General features: G+C 34.7%; 1 protein-coding gene across 2 annotated transcripts in view; it reads left to right on the forward strand.

The window, feature by feature from the left end:
* The window catches only part of PTPRD (protein tyrosine phosphatase receptor type D), a 1,150,086-nt gene that overhangs the window by 833,580 nt on the left and 300,827 nt on the right, over positions 1–15,679 (forward strand). The window lies entirely within an intron of this gene.

Raw genomic sequence — 15,679 nt, forward strand, 5'->3', positions numbered from 1 at the left:
AGAATCAATTGTGGTTTTTTTGGTTTTTTTTTTTTAATCTGTGTCCTCCTCTGCTCCATATTTGTAATTTTTTACTTTGTTAGCTATTTTTATGGTTATTGCTCTAAGTCTTTATAAAGATATTAGGTTCTGTGTCAGTAAAGGAGAAGGAGAGAGGTGAGTGTCTATACCCTGCAGAGGAAAGGCAACTGTTATATATTGGACAATCTCCAAGGAAGACAACCTTTTACTAATGAAAGGTGTGGGGATTTTGACTACAAAATTTCTCTTTCCTTCAGAACTTCTAAATTATTTGCTTTAGTGAGACTATATAGTTGTTTCTTTTGACAATCTCTGTTTTTACAGTTTAAGTAACTTTGATTCGAAAAATTATAAGGATGAGGTTTTTAATTGTTCAGTTGTTAATTGAGAAATTTAACACTATGATAAGAGGTTAAGAGACTATTTTTTTAATGTCTTTTAGGGATATTGTCTAAAAATTACAGTGGTAAACAGTGAGCAGAAGACCTAAAAGATACTTTATGCTAGCTGTGCTTTGAGAATTTCATGGGAAAATTAATTGATTCAAAAATAGGCCTAGGGCAAACTGTAAAGTGTGTCTAAAAAGACTAATAAATGATGAATGTGATTCTTTTGGTAGTATAAGTGTCTCAGTACAGATAATTATGTGAAACTTTAGAAGCACAAAATAAAAATTATAATGGAACTACACTTACTAGGATACTGAAGTAAATGTAGAAACTGCCATAGAGAAATACAGGCAAGAAGTAGTGGTCAATAAGTACAAAAGAAATACCTAATTAAACTGTGAGTTTGTAATATTAGAAATAAATAGTACTTCTTCCCTGCTTTCTTTCCTCCCTTGTGATCTTACAGGACCTTTTACATTTAGTACAAAATAATTTCAGGCTTTTGTCTACTTGCACCCAGGTTTTTCTCCTTTGTATTTTTTCAAGATTTCTTTTCTTTTGCACATTTGCACATTACCCTTGGACCTATTATCTTTCATGTAGTTAGAAATACAATTTTTAATAGTGATCCCCTACCAGATAATAAGAAGATCTGAATACGTGTCTTTCAATACCTGTACGTTTTAGAAAACAGTTGTCAGAAAGACAGATGTTTGTTGTGGACATCTTGAAACCATGGAAAGTATGTGTTGCTAGATACCGCCATCTTACCAGAAGACAGGTGAATGACTTTTAATTTCAGTGCCTTACCATCTTTTCTTCTGGTACATCTGTAGCATCAATTAACCTAAGTTTTCAGTGAAAAAATTAATAGGGTTGTGCTTAAGTGGAATATGGATATACCTATGTAGAAAGAAAATAATCTGCACACTTGTTATGCAAGTAGGATTATGGCAATAAACACCTACTGCTTGGCAGAAACACATATGTTTATCATATTCAATTGAGCAATATTTGAAATGCAGTGCACGATGAAATTCATTGACATTCTCACCATAAAGCTCTCATTGCAGCAGTGATAGCAGGTGATAGTTCTACAAGCACATGTCAAATCTGTGCTTATCTATTTTGACATCTGTTGATGGAAGCTCTCTTTTTCTATTTAAGTGGACAATAACCTTGATATTCCTTGTGAGGAGTAGAAGCCTACAAATGTTATTTTAAGAAGGATGTCTCAGCTTGTGATTTATACCCATCATAGCAAATTAGCAAACGAAAACATCAAAAAACAAACATTGGCACATTTCAAATAGATCCTCTTGCAACATTAAATCTTTAATTGTTTTGTTCATAGGCTATAGCTATTTTGTTGAACTTTGAGGATGTAAAAGAAATTTATTAGAATTTATTTTGTGATAATTATGTTGTCCCCTTCTCACCCAGTTTGGTTGCTGGCCTGTCCCTATAATAATCCTTCATTAACAGCATTTTCCATTTCTCTATTTTCCATAAAATAGAAATGAGCTTATGGAATAGTTATGGGAAAACATTTAGAAACATGACAAGCTTTCTGTGTTTTCTTTAGAATAAAGTCAGGCACACTCCTTTAGGAGCAAAGTATGGCACCAGCCTGAGGTATAAACCAGAAGTATTTCCTTTTGTTTCAGAATCCATAGTTGACAATATTACAGAATTTTTCAATAGCAAAAAGTATTTATTTATAAAGTGAATTAGTATATTATTTTCAGTTGAATCAACTATGGGTTTCTAAGCCCAAACTATGCACCTGCAACAAGTTGTTGCTTTGTTTTTTTTTTTAACCAGGACTGTATTATGCATCTACAGTAATACTACAGTGAAAAGTTGGTAGAGGTGAATGCATTTGTATGATAATTCTTTAATGATTAGGGCTAAGTGACTGATGTTTCCTCTATCTATCTATCTATCTATCTATCTATCTATCTATCTATCTATCTATCTATCACCTATCTGTCTGTCTATGTGTCTATCTTTTTTTTCTGACATCAGTTGGGAAGGTATTCCTTTGAAATAAATTAGGGACTTAATTAGGGTCTTAAAAAAATGGGACTAGAGCATTAGTTGACAAGATTCTTCCATTACCTTTTAGCAATGGGATGGACCATATTAAGTACACTGGATATTGAGTACAACTGATAAAATTAATTCCTGTGGCAAGTGAAAAACTATTTCTGTGGCATCCCTCAGATCAAATAGTGCTTTTACAGGTCGTGTAATTAAAAAAAAAAAAAATCCCCTTGCAGGACAACCGCAAGTTCACTTACAATCGCCGAATACAATCACTCATTTGAAACATAGTAGTAATTTCTAAATGGTAGTGTAATTCTTTCCTACTTCGTAGTTGCTTTGCTTTGTTTGACTATAATAATTATGATGTTCATTACTGGCAACTGGTTAGATGCCGCTATTCATATAGTGAAACAAACTGCAGTGTAAATGTGCATAAACAAAATTTTAATCTTGAAAAATCTCTTCCAAGTCAGCAGATACATCTTTAACAAAAGTGGTTGATTTCCGGACAACTGATAATCTTTAAAAAATTGTATGCTGTCCTATAAAATTAAAATTTTAAGGGCTCTTTTCCCTCCCAGATTTTGAATTCTTTTGCCATGGAATGCAAGATTCTCAGATATGCAATTCAAAATTAATTTGAAGTACTCAGTGTTAGGATGAGCACTACCTCTAATTTTTTACTGCTTTTTATTTCTAGTTTAGAACTTAATTTTAACTCTTTTTATAGATTTAAGCCCATTCATTTAGTAATACCTTTCAATTTTAATCATTACATGAGCTCTATTTGCAGTACAGAAAAATATTTTTTCATATCAAAAATCAGTGGTACTTTCCAACTAACATGTCATAGCATTAGATGATCCTAAAGAAAAACGGATAAATCAGAACATATCTACAAATAGCTAAGCCTGATCTAGGTTATTGACGGAGAAAATTTTTATGACTCACCAGAAACAGTAAAAATCCTGGGATTTCTTGTACTTCTGTAATCCACTTCTACACAACATGCAATATACATGTACTATTTTGGCCTCTTGCAAGGCTTTTATTATGCTGAGAACCTGTTTCAGAAACCAGTTTCAACTTAACTAGAAGAAACAGCTTCTTGTTAGTATTCACATTTCGTGTTGTTGATGGAAAACTTCCTGTTAATTCAAGCAGGCTTGATTGGACTAAATGAAAGAGCTGCTTGTCAACAGTTTCTGAAACAGTAGGTGTGCTGGAGTAGAAAGCTGGAAAATCATGAGTAATTGTTTACAACAACTGTGAAGAGAAATGTAAATACAGAGAAGTCTTTCTTTAGAAACCTTTGCATTTGATTTGATCAAACAATGAAATCTGTGTTTTTATTGTAGTTATCAATGGATGAGAGCTAAAAGGCTTTTTTTGAGTTGTATATTTAGATTTTTAGGTATGCCAGGAAATGCTTCTGAAATTGTAAGTGAAAACCCAAACCTTTCAAATGAAAGGAGAAAAAATGCTGGGAGGGTAACTAAATGAAGACACTTCAGTTCTGTGGAGACCTCTTAGTAAAAATGAGAGGCAAATTCTCTTCCAACCCTTACTCTTATCCTGGGCTATAACACTTTGCAGGATCAATCACCATGCCTAATTTTTCTAACACCAAACTTAATTTTCATGTTAACAGAAATTTACTGGTGATCAGCATTGCCACAGCAGCCCTATCCTGTCTCCATCTTTACCCTTGTCTGCATTTCCACATCCTCTGTGGTCTTTACATTCTAGTAAGAAAACCTCTTGTTGAGGCATTCTCAATACACAGCTTTAGCAGTAAAAGGCTAATATTATCCAGGACATACCTTCCTAGATAACTGCAAAATATAGGCACTTTTCACATCTCCCAGCTAGTCCTTATTCTGGGTGCATTAGACTTCAATTCACCTAGCAGTTAGGGTAACATTAGGATGAAGAGAAAATCATCCATGAGCCAGAACAAATGAAAAACCATTTTTCCCTTCCTGCATGATTTTATTTCTGAACTAGCAAGTATTACTGGATTCAGCAACAAACAAACTTGCTCCAGGCTAAGCTTACTCCATACCTGTGAGAGTTTTGAACATGAATGTGTGACCTCTGATGACTTTTTCAGTGTAATTTACTGATTGGCATTTATTCAGGCTTTGATGTTCCAGAACTCGATCCAGACCCATCTAATTTTCTCAGTTCCTGTTGTGCAAATTAAGAATAATATGATAGTGTGTGACATAGGCGTATAATGTAAAGTACATTATTGTTTGTGAATTGGTACCACATGGAAGTATTGAGTATTGATGAGGAAATAAATAATTCAAGTGCTCAGGAAAGAGTTTGAGTGTTGTGTAGTAAATTAATTCTTGACAGTAAATGAGCAGGGCACAAATCTGAGCTTATTGCTTTTAAAATGCGAGCATAAATTTGTAATTAATACATAAGTCTGCTGAGGAGGTACCATGGCTGATCCCTTCAGTTTTGCAAAAATAAGGGCAAATACTTGGCTGTTATTAAAGCTGAAAGAAGAACAAAGTCTGGGTTTATAAAGGAGATGGGAGTAAGGACAAGAAGACTGATTATGTACCAATACCCTGAACTTTGAGTTGAAATGAAATGTTAATGTCAGCTAAGCACAGCCAAAATATGTTGTTTGCATTATACTTTTCTAGTCCCTTTCTGTTTTTGTGTTGGGGATCATAAATTATGTGACCTACATATTTTCCTTTTAGGAGACCATATCAGTCTTGCAAATCATGGGACTGGAAGTTTTTACTTACTGTTTTGCTAAGACATAATTTGCTAATGATTTTAGAAAAAAGAAAGTTGTTGTCATTGTTTTCTCATATATCTAATTAATAAGGAATGTTTGTATTTCCAGTTCTGGTATAAATTCTTAACTAAGTTAGGTAGTCAGTGGAACTCCTTCAGTCCAGTTAAGTGCCTGCAGGGGTGGAATTATTCAGATACCAAATTTCATTTCTTAACAAGGATTTTCAATGTTAGATCTTCATAGGTTCGTATCTCTGAACGTTATCCTGCTCTTGGTGTGACTGTTTATGCTATTAATTATTAATTTTCTGTGGACAATGACCTAGGAAGAATGATTCCTGAGCTGATATCTAAGACTGTACCCAGTTTTCAATGTATTTTATTGAAGTCTTCATACTACTTTTTTTTTTAATCTTGTCTTATCTGCCCTCTTTCTCTATCCTGTCATTGTGGCAAAGATGTCCTAAATTTGCTAACAAAGTAAAGGGAAGGTGAGAAAAAAGGCTCATGCAAAAAAGAAATTGATGCCTTTGCTAAGTAAGAACTATTGATAATCTAAGGGATAAACCAGGAGAAGACTAAGCAGTTTGTTGTCAGGACAGTACTATCTTTTTGATAGCTTTGTTTGTTGTCTTTGAATTCTGTTCCCCTGTGCCTGTTCAGAGGATGTCATAAGCTTTTCTGGCTTTCCTTTGTGTCTCCATTCTGATTTAGATGAACTTTATCTTTTCTGAGGTGGGGAAAAATGGTTGCTGTGAACAGTATATATTTTTGTGTTATTGCAATATATTGCTACATTTCTGTGTCATAGCTTCCAAGTGCATTGCAGAATAACATATCTAACAATATTTAGAATATCTTACTATGCAACATCTACTTTCTCCCATCTGGGAATCACTGATCTCCATGGAATCGCATTGGTTATATGTGTCACTATTTGTGTAGCAAGTTCAGAACACCTCAATATAGTGCAAAAGTTTCTGAAATGTGTAATTTCAGTAGATTTAATTTTTATTAAATGGCTTTGTGGAAGATTTATTTATAGAATTGAACATTTGTTTATAGAATCACAGTGTACTTTGGGTTGGAAAGGACCTTTAAAATCATCTAGTTCCAACCCCACTGCCATGGGCAGGGACATCTTCCACTAGACCAGATTGCTCAAAGCTCCATCCAGCCTGGCTCAGAACACTTATGGGGATGGGGCGTGCACAGTTTCTCTGGGCAACCTGTTTCAGTGCCTCACCACCTTCTGAGTAAAGAATTTCATCCTAACTTCAAAACGAAACCTGCCTTCTCTCTGCTTAAAATCATTGCCCCACCTTCTGTAACTGTCACAACTCCAATAGACTAGTGGCTATTCCGTTTCACCAAGTGGTCCTAAACCTGCTCTTTGCTTATAGTGGGAGGGACTTCACTGCCCCCACACTCACTCAGAGGATCAGGGACTTGAAAGAGCTAGAAGGCTTGACTGCCAGGTGAAGACTGAGGCAAAGAGGTCACTGGGCACCTCAGCCTTCACTCTATCAGTCAACACTAGTTCAACCTGCTTGCATATCATGGGATAGGCTTTCCTTGGACTTTGTTTTCCGAACCTGTGGATTTATAGGATCCCTTCTAGTTATTCTCATGTCCCTTGCCTAGACCTGTTCCAGATTTTATGTGGCTTTCTCCAATACCATCCTTAGACATTTCAACCATATCTGTGTATTCTTCACAGTTCGCATGTTCCTGCTCCCACTGGTTCTGCATTTCTGTCTTATTCCTCAGTTTGAGTAGCAAATCCTTACTCAGCTATGCTGGTTTCCAGCCTGCTTTACTCATTTCCCTACACACAGGATAGAGAGCTGTTGAACTCTTAAGTAAAGTGTTCCTTAAAGAGCTGAATTTGTTGTGTTTGATAGAACATAGAGTGCTTTGCTTTACAAGGCATGGCAAGACACTGTACATCCTTAGGGATGAATATGTATTTCAAATGCCTCTGCATTTTGGTAAATCATATATTCTGATTTTTACTTTTGACTGTCAAGGTAAGGAAGCGGGGAAAAAATACAAAAGTAGTTTCTCTATTTCACCTGAATTGTCTGTCAGAAGGCAAGTCCTATCACTTTTTTTTTTCAAGAAGACCCTTAATTAAACTCTGTGTGACAGTTTCAGTCTCTTCATGGAAGTCTCCCACGTGGACTGAGAGTGGGAGAGGCTAGAGATTGTACTGCATAGGACAGGAAAGCACTGAGGGATCAGGATAGCTGTAGTGAGTTACTTTGAATGTAAAGGTGTTCTGTGTGAATTTATACTGGCTCAGTGAATCATCCTTGACTTCGGCTGGTAGTAGTAGCTATTCATCTTTTGCAGGAAAACCATGCAGTGCTGATTGTTGTCATGACTACTGTCATATTAAAGTCAACGTGTTTTATTCTGCAGAATATTTCCATTTTGCACCTCTTTTTAAAAATTTATTTAGTCTGTTTTGTCCAGTTTTGTAGTATCTTAGGTGGTGGTTAGCTGCCAACTGGCAAAACACAAAAGCTGAAAACGTTAAAGAAATGGAAAAACGTGGTAGACAAATTTGGGGTAGTTGTTAATGCCTCATCCAGGAGGCCTTCTTCTTGCTCATTTTTGATCCCTTCATACAGTCCTGATGGTGTAAAACACAGAAGCAATTTAACATGGTCAGTCCCTGGGTCTACTTGTGTGCTCAAGCTGAATCAGAGCATCTAGTGGTTGTCATCTTTTTTCTCTCTATCACTGTAGTCTCACTGCTGTATTGGCATGGCATTTGATGATCCTCCAATCAAATTTCTTCCCTTCCAAGCAAAAGGGACCCCTTGTTAATTAATCACTTTACTCTCCCATTCCTTACTGCTATATGTAGAGGCCATAGCCCTGTGCATGAGTCATGTGGATCTCTTCCTGTGCGTTCTCTGAGCTCTTGAACTTTAAGATATATATACAAGGTGGACTTTCTTTTTGTTTTGGTCATTCATTTCCTCGAGCTTTTAGAGAAAAGGTTGAGAGTCAGTGATATATGCTATTGAAACAGTACAGAGTTGAAATTGAGTTATAGTTCTAAAGGCATAAAATGTATTTTCTTTGAAAAATGATAAAATTACCTGATGTGAAAAACCACTACTGTAAGACTGATAAGCCATTGCAAAGGACAGGGTACCATAATAATGGCAACTTGAATTATAGTCCACTTTTTAGTGGGGGGTGGGGGAATAAACTCTGCTGGTCTTCATCCTCCTTGTCTTGTCAGTATTTTCTTTGCTACTTTTTATGTTTGTTAGAATCTTTTTCAAATATTCAAAATTCAAGGTATTTTCTATATTGTTTAGAATGCATCTTTCCTGAAGATACATTTTATTTCTAGAATGTTCTCTTGATAATCAAGTCCCTTTTCCTTTTTTTCTTACATCTCAATTTCCATATGCCCTTCAAAATTTGCAGACTGTTACATCTTTCAATTGTCACTTAGCCAGTTTATAAGCATCATGCCAATATTTAGCTCGGGAATCTCTTCCATAAATTTGTCCTTAGAGAGCTGCTTATGGTGCTTCTGCCTTTATTTTACTGACTGCTAATTTACGTGCTTATTTTTGTTACTGAACGAAAAGATGTATTTCTTCTAAAGTGTTACTGGGATCTTACCAAGTACATGCATCTTTTGATGTGTTGTGTTGTTTTATGCTACTTCTTTCTTTGTCTATATAAATCAAAAATATACTGTTTAAATTTTTTGCTATAGTGTCTGTAAATTATATGTGCACTCCATAAATGGCATGGGATCTTTCTTCATGCATCCAGCTACAACATTATTAATACATTCTGACTTGATTTGATATCATGCATTTAGTTTTAATTGTGAGAATAAATCCATATGTTGCTTTTTATCTGATCATTTGGTGTTTATAAAAAAACATCTATTTCGGGGGTTTTTTTTCCCTATTATTCTGTGAGTTGGTGTGAATTTTCACAGATATTTACCTTATCTTTTGGAATCTCTGAATATAAGACATGCAGATAGTATGGAAAGACTATTCAGCCATCTCTGCATTTCAATTTTCTACTATTTTTTAAACAATATGCTTTATTAGTAGCAATTTATAGTAAAGTTTATGAACATAAAGGGATTTGACAGATAAGTAGACCTGAATGACTCAGTATCCAGTTTGTTTTTAATGTGTCTAGTTATCAATTGCACAGCAGATAGCTTCTATTAATTTCATTTTATTAAAGGAACCATGATTATAAGTTAAATGAAGAGTACTTGGGGAAGGATAAATTATAATAGGCCATGGAATCACTTGCCATTAAACAGAATGTCCTGGTATTTTTGCATAGTTCAAATACTTTTGCATTAAATATAATTTCATTCAAAACCCAATTCAAGATAGTTAATGTGATTTGTTAGATACCAACTGTTAAGAGGGCATGGTGTTTGAAAAATAAAAAACTAACCCAAAATGTATGCTGGTAATTCCCTGGTCTCATTTTGAGAAACTGTCCTTGTTTTGGGTCATCCATTCAATTCCAGTAAAGTATCAACAAGTTTTCATAACTGTCTAGCTGGCATTTTGTAAATAATAACCTGTTTGCTTTGTTCTTAAGGACCAACATTTGATTAGTGCATTTTATTGACAATGAAACCAAGCCATGTGCCCTGTTTCCATTGTTGTCTTGCAAGCAAGTGAAATCCCTCTGCAGTTTTTGAATGCTAAAAAAGTAAAAACAGTGTACTACAAAGACATTTAAAGCAATAGTGCTTGCAAAATAGAAAGAACATAGGTAGTATGTTTGCTGCTAGAGAAACGTCTTTCAGTAGGGAAATAAACACAATGCAAACAAATATCAGTTAATCTCAGTTATTATTATATGGAGATTAGTTGAATAAAAAGATAAAGGTTCTGCCAACCTTTTGCTTTTAAGCACCTGTGAGAAGGCTCTCAAGGGTATACTGTATAAATATGAGTTCTGTCACAAGCATGACTTTAAATATTTTATGAGTTCTGCTTCAAATGCTTCTGCACTGCAAACAATTTCACTATCTATAATAAGCATATTTCAAAATAATTTTTATAAACTTTGTTACTGTTTTAATCACTTGGCCTGTATTTAAGAAAGCAAAATTGTTCATGAAAGCCAGAAATTTTTAAAGCAAGTATCACTTAGTGAATAATTTGTAAATCATGCTGTTCTTTCTAATGGACTTTCTGGAGCTTTGAACTGCATTGTTTCTCTTTGTGACCTTAAAATGACTCCTCTTGTCTTTGTAATATGGGAAGGTGTCTCTTAACCATGAGTACCAGACATAACAGTCTTAGAAACTTTCTAAGACAGCTTTTCAGACTGTAAGGCAGTTTGGTGCTTGTGAGTTCCACTACTAAGGCAGTGTTCTGCTGTATGACTACCTGTGACTAGCAGGACTTGTAAGGCCTCAGCTGGAGTACTGTGTGCATTTCTGAGTTCCCCAGGACAACAAAGACATGGACATACTGGAAACAGTCTAGAGAACAGCCATCTCCTCAGCAAAGAAGGCTGAGAGCTGGACTGGCTGTCCTGGTAAAGAGAAGGCTTGAGGGATCTTGTCCATGTGTACAAATACCTAATAGGAGGGTGTAAAGAAAACGGAGCCCAGCTGTTTTCAGTGGTGTCCAGTGACAGAGCAATGGGTAATTGTCACCGTGATCCTCTTACACCCACTGTCTACCACCATGTCATTGTCCATGAAGTGAAGCAATCAGTTCTGTCTGAACATGAGGAAACATGTTTTTCAGCATGTGTATGACTGACCATTGAGGCAGGCTGGCCAGGGTAATGGTCCTGGGCAGTCTCTTCAGATGGCCCTGCTGGATCAGACCAAAATGGACCAAATGATCTCTAGAGGTTGCTTCCAACTTCAACCAATCTGCAGTTGATTTTACAATTACAATGTTTAGTTGTTAATATCAAACATGATTTGGTTACCTTTTCTCAATCTTCTACAACGAGCAAAAATAGGTGTGGTAGACACAGGTGACTAGTAAAATTACTTTTTTGCAGGAAGTCTGGTAAGTTCATCAATCACGTAGTAAATAATGTCCTCTTGCCTTTCTTATACTCATCTTGTGATAGATGAATTGAGGTGAGTGCTCTCCGATCTACTTCAAATCAGCATCAGTAAGGACTGTGGCAGTTTATGCTTCAAGATAACAAAAAAAAGAGAACAGTTTCTCAGCAATATCATAGTGCAGTGGCTGTTTTACAAATGGATGATTGCAGTGTTCTGTATTAGCTAAAATTATACCTGGACTGCTTTGTTAGGGGCTAACTTTTTAAATGTTCAAATTTTGTACACTTTCTTGCCACACACATGCAAAAGGCATGTACTTATAGTGAGAAATAAAGCTTGCCTATTTGACTCTGAGATCTAGACATTGTAAAGGGAAACAGAATGTTGCAAAACTTAAATGGCTAAGAATAAGTTAACACAGTGCCAGATATGAATATTCCTAAGGACATAGGCCATGCAGTCTCTGATATGTGAGAAGTCCTATAAAAAATACAAGTATATGGATTTATTTTTATTTTCCATTCTCAGATAACTAACAGGTATAAAACATGGCTGAGAAATGGGAAGAATCACATCACTTTACTACCTTCAGGAAAATGCAGCGCATTTCTCCTAAAGCAGCCCAGGGTAGTACTAACTTACTTTATGACTAGGATAAATAATTAGCATTGTTAATATCAGAATTAACTTGGATTTATAGATTAGAGATATCATGACTGTTGTAACTTTTTAGTTTTTAGTGCTTTGCATGATAATGCATTTGTAAGAACACCCCCGCAAAAAAAATTTTAAAAATATATAATATAGAAGTAAGATAATTTACATATGATAATGCATTTGTAAGAACACCCCTGCAAAAAAATTTAAAAAATATATAATATAGAAGTAAGATAATTTACATTTTTTAAAGTATTTTGCTAGCTTTATTTGTTTGCATTTTGCTAGCTTATTTTTAAGTGATTGAAGACACTATTTAAAAATTCTTAATCTTTTACCACTACTGTTGATAAACTACAGGCCATATCCAAAAAGGCAGTGTTCCTTCTTTCACTTCTGTGGTTTTCTCCTTGGGTTTGGGAGTTTTTGCATTTTTCTTCTGTTCTCTGAAACTCATGATTTTTATGAGTGATCATTATTCTGATCCTTTTCTTTTCAGTGGGTGTTCTAACTGTTCTTTAGTAAACTGCTGGAGTCTGGCTGTTTTGCAGTCAAGGACTGTCCCTTTTATTAGCAAAGGTATACCTAGCAGGGTGCAGCATGTTTGTACTAATTTCCAGTTGTTACAAATGTTCTCTCATGGTCTCCTGTAATTTGAAACTTGATACACATCTGACCTAAAACTGATGATTAGTCTGTGTATGCAGTCTGCAGAAAATATGTCATATTAATAGAAGAATATAGGGAGCTTGAAAATGTTAATGAATTTTCAATTTCAATTCCGTTCATGAGCATTACCACACTAACATCCACAATATGAATGACCATTATGAAGAACTTGACATATGTGTAGAAGACACAGTCTTTCCAGAAGGCTTAATTATTCCCTAATAGTTTATTTTCCACATCTCCCTAATGGCAATGTAAAAATTAGTATAAAATTAATCAGGGAGAGAGAAATCCTTCTAAATTTTAATTTCATACTTCTCAGATTTGTTATATGTAAGGGCAGTTCTAATAGAATTTGTCAGATAAACAGTCAAAAATCTTAGAATAGCAGAGGGCAAAAGAACATAGGAAGACACAGCATCCTAGCATGAGTTTTGCACTTGCTAGGTCACTCCACTGAGATACTCTCACTAGGCATTGTTTAATAAGTTTACTGAGCTACTGATTAAAAAAATCAAACAGCACAGACCTTAAAAAAAGTCTTGCCACAGTCATGTACAGCGAGAGCAGCAGATAAGTGAAATGGTGTTAGGACATACTTACATTTAAGAAATTTTTCTTAACAGTTTTCAGGATCTAGTGAGAGAGACTTAGCTTGTGTTGGGTCGTTACTCAGTTAAAAATAACCTTTCCAGGTCATGTCATTTTGTTTGCCGCAGTGAAATAAGTTTATTTCAGCAGAATGAGGCCGTTATTAGCTTGGCAGAGTCCACTTGTCAGAATTTTATGGAGCAGAACACCGTTTGGCTTGGAAATTCAATAAATACTGTAATGTGAGAGGAGTTAAACTCCAAGGGCTGAAGGGGCACAGTCTTGGGAATTTGTCACTAATGCATTGTTCGACACTTCTGTTGAGAAAGTATCAGGATATATGACGAATGATAATTAAAAATCCTGCAGACATCTCTCTCATGATACTAGGTGATGTTAAATCTATGGACTGAATATAATTTTTGTATTGAAGAAGAATACCAGTAATGTCAAAAGTGAACATAAATGCTTTGCGCTTCTATTTTTATCTACTTTATTTCTCCTACATGCAGTTCTCCTAACATTGGGATGGTTTAGCATGGTTAAAGGATATCTACAATTAAATGTAGTTGAACTATTATTGTTTAAATTAGCATGGGAAAAATTTGCTCTGCGACGTGTATATATCTGAAGTGTGGGAGGCTGATTTTCTGTCTCCAGTGGGAGAGGAATAGCAAAACTAATTGCTCTCCCTGCAAGGTGAAACTATGCAATTCAGTCATATAATAATTTTAGATGCAGGGATGAGGTAGTCAGCAAAAATGGTTGGGGTGCCCTCAAGCTATCCAGACTTCCTGCTTATGCTTGGAACACTATCATTTGAAACACGTTATAAAGTATTGCCTGTTTGAACAAAAAGATTACTTCCAGATGGAGTAATTTTAGGTTTCCAGTCATATACAGTAACATTTATAGACAATGAGCTAATTAACCATTGAATAGATGGTGGAATATTGGTTATGCAATGTCATTCTGTCAAAACTAGATGTTGTTTACTAAAGAAATGTACACTTGACATAGGTGTTACTGTCTGGACATTGAAATACTACTTGGAAAGCCCTGCTTTGTACTACAGATGAACCTGTTTCAATAATTTTGCCAAGTATTAATATCAGGTAATTTCTAGAAGGTGAAGGATTCCCATGAGGAAGTCAAGTGTTCCATCATAGCATGAAACAATTTTTAACATATTCTAAATTGTATTAACTATCTTTTCTCGAATTTATTATTTTTTAGCTGTTCAGTCTGGGGGTTTTTGTCATACAAATATAAATTTGGAAAGAGTTAAAACTGAAGTACCCAGTATCAATTCAAAGCAGTTCCTCTGTGTGTAATATGACCAAGTCCAAAAAATACAGTGTTATTAATTTGATCAAAGTAGTACTACCTTCAGTATTACTTGGATAATGCTAACATGCTTCTTGGTATCACTACGCAAGTGGCATATGAGAAAAATGTGATTGTGTTTTGATATTCATGTCTATTTATTTTATTTTATTTTATTTTATTTTATTTTATTTTATTTTATTTTATTTTATTTTATTTTATTTTATTTTATTTTATTTTATTTTATTTTATTTCCCACTGACATTCCACCTCTTGGAAATGCCAGATTATTTTATTTTATTTTATTTTATTTTATTTTATTTTATATTTTTTTATTTTATTTTCTGTAGTATGCTTTTCTTTTTTTCCCAAATCCATCGTAATCTGGATCTTCTTTTCATTCTAAATAGAGTTATCTTCTCTGCACTGCTTCTACTCACAGAAATTGGTGTGTTGTGGTTGATGCATCTGTATTTACTATTCATACAGATGTCCTGTAGATCATAGTAACTTGTAAATCTAGTTCTAGGCAAGCACTGGAGAATAGTCTCTGAACTTTATCTCACCTAGGATAGCATATATCTCTTTCCTTTGCAAGTGTTCTCACATTTACTTTCAAAATAAGAGCATGCCTTGGAGTTACCTATTCATTTAATTGTACCAGAGTTCCACTAGTCCTAAAATGTGTCTAAATGTTGAGACTGCTGATTCATATGTTTTAATTATACCTTTTTATGTGAATAAAATAGTTTTTCAAATGGCTTGCCATACACTCAAACTCCTTTAAAATTACATGAAATTACTTCATAAAACAAAAAGCAAACACATTATAATGTCCAGATTAATTGCATTTGGTTAGTGGATAATAACTCTAGTTGGACACAGAAGAAATCATTCACAAATTAGTAATTCCCAGAAAGCATTTCATCTGGATAAGATGTGTATGCTTATGGTATATGGACACAGCTTACCAAAAGGATCTGTTCAGTGATATCCTGAAGCAGCAATAAACAAATATACCAGAATAATTGACACAGTTTACTGGCATTTCACAGTTTATATGCTGTCACATTTATATTAGTTTCTGGCAGCTTTGCATACTGGTGGCTAAAGATACCTTTTTTTAACTCTTCATTCAATCAGTGCACTTGGTGTTATCTTG

The sequence above is a fragment of the Passer montanus genome, unplaced genomic scaffold (assembly GCF_014805655.1).
Source record: "Passer montanus isolate IOZ18808 unplaced genomic scaffold, ASM1480565v1 scaffold7, whole genome shotgun sequence".
NCBI classification, from domain to species: Eukaryota; Metazoa; Chordata; class Aves; order Passeriformes; family Passeridae; genus Passer; species Passer montanus.